The sequence below is a fragment of the Hipposideros armiger genome, unplaced genomic scaffold, assembly GCF_001890085.2.
Source record: "Hipposideros armiger isolate ML-2016 unplaced genomic scaffold, ASM189008v1 scaffold_1826, whole genome shotgun sequence".
NCBI classification, from domain to species: domain Eukaryota; kingdom Metazoa; phylum Chordata; class Mammalia; order Chiroptera; family Hipposideridae; genus Hipposideros; species Hipposideros armiger.
The window spans coordinates 33,142-35,490 of record NW_017733176.1 but is presented as its reverse complement, the minus strand read 5'-3'; positions in this window follow the sequence as shown (position 1 = coordinate 35,490).

The following is a 2,349-nucleotide window of genomic DNA, read 5'->3' as shown; positions in this document are numbered from 1 at the left end:
GCAAAGAGATTAAACAACCTGTCTAAGTCACATGACTGGAGAATCGCAAATCAAAGTCTGAAACTTAGATCTCCAGAATCATGAATTAATGCCAGAACCACTGTGCTGTTCAAGGATTGGGTATGGGGTAGCTGCTGAGAAGGTAAACTGTGAATTAAATATGGTCTGTGAGGAGGTTATAGTCTAATGGAGAAAACAGATGCACTGAGATACAAGTAACTTAAACAATGGGGTGGGAGGGAACTGTTATGTGTGTTCCTACACAGCATTATGAAATCCCAGAGTATGAATACCTGAATTTTTTAATGGTAAGGGTCTGCGATGTCTTCACAGAGCTTATCTTTGAATTGGACTTAAAACATGATTAGACTTGTCAGGCGAAGAGAATGGAGTTTGGGGTTTGGGGTTTGGGGGACAGGCATTGCTGGTACAGAGAAAAGCATATGCAAAGATATTGGCAGTTTATACAAACGTAACCTGCTCTGAAACAGAGATCATTTGTCGTTAGTGCAACAGGTGCTTGGCTTCAGGCGTGAGAGATATGATTGAAAGATATATTGGCATCGGGGAAGAACCTTTAACATTAGCTGAATTCATTTCCTCTGATTTTGTAGGCAAAGTATATTCATGAGAGAGTTTTAAGCATGGCAGTGATAAAATAAAATTTGTGCTTTTTTGTTATATGACACTGGTAGTAAGTAGAGGATGGATTGGAGTGAGAATAAACAGAAACAGAGAAACTAACTACAAATCTAAGAAAAAGATCTCGGGAAAGAGAGGATGAAAGACTCAGCTAGGCCAGTGAGTCTGGAGTTAAAGAAAAGGGATGGTATAAGAAAAAATGTTAAGGGTAGAATATTCAGCAATTGGATGAAAGTGGTGACGAGCAGGAAGGATCCAAGAAGACCCTGCGGTTTCTAGATTTGGGATGACAGCGGATGTAACTTACTGAGACAAGGAACACCAGAGGAGGAGCAGGTATGTAAGTAAGATGATGGGCTTGGGTTTAGATCAGTTGAATTTGAGGTGTTGACGGAAAACCTAGGTGGGGTTTTGTAGCAATTAATTAGTCATTTCAGAGTGGGACTTAGGAAATACAGTGCACTAGACATCTGAAATGGGAACCCATTCGATTCTAAGTGACTTTCCCAGTATGAAAACCCAGGCAGGTGGCACTGAAGCTTGGAGGAGCAACGATGTTTAAGGGGCAGGTGCATGAAGAAAACGCAGACAAAAAGAAGGAGAAAGAATGGCGAGAGGTAGAAAGAGAACCAGGAAAATGTCATGTCATGGGAACCCGGGGGTGGGGGAAAACTCACAAGAACTGAAGGCTTCTCAAATTGACATAGATCTGAAGTAATCCAGAATTCAGGCTGAGGGACCAGGTAGAGGGACTAAGCTGGTCTAGTCACTGTCCTGAAAGCAAATGTCTAGCATTTGTTGTGTGCCTAACAGTACTTAGACATCAGATATATTGGAGCAAATGAGGCAAAATTTCCACTTTCTGACACTCCACCATTCCTGTCATTCTCTCTATCGTATCAAGTCTCATTGAGCCATTTAAGGCCCAAATTGCATCTCACCTTTGCCGTAAGCACTCCATAAGCATCCTAGCCTTATTGACAGCTCCTTTCTCTAGAAATTACCTGTGATTTTTGGCTGACATTGCTCTTATTTAGCGTTTTAATTCTTATTGCATTTGCTCATGTCATCTTATCATAAAAGTTGCAAATTCTTTAAGGAGAAGAGATTACAGTCTAGATTTTTCCTTCACAATTTGCTCCATACGTGTTAAGTGTTTAGGAATACTTTTTTTTTTTTAAGGAATACTTCTTGATGGTCTCCTCCCAAAAAGGGGACAGCTAGATTTGTTCCTTTGAGCAAGGATTGCTGTGTCTTTCAACAGAGACCCCTCAGGATTGCTTAGTCCAGTTGGGGTAGATGGGCTTTAGAACTGATCTCTATGATAGCTTTCCTTAATTGATTAATTCAGCAATTATTTACAGAGTGCCTGATATGACTTACAAGGTACTACGCTATGGCAGTGAGCAAAATAGATCCGGTCTCTACTTTCTAATAGCTACATGATTAAAAAGAAATAATTTGAGATGGCGATGTATGTCATAATGGCACTGTGACAAGGCGAAGTAATAGAGCACAACCAGGGAATGAAAGAAGACAGTGAGTGGTTAGAGAGTAGTTTTCTGAGGTGGTGACTTTTAGATGAGCTGCAGGACAAAGCACTAGCCATGAGAAAAAGAAAGAGCACTTTAGGCAGAAAGGAAAGCAAGGACAGAGAGCCTGAAATGTTTCTAAGTTCCGGAAAACAGAAAGGACATCCTTTACTCA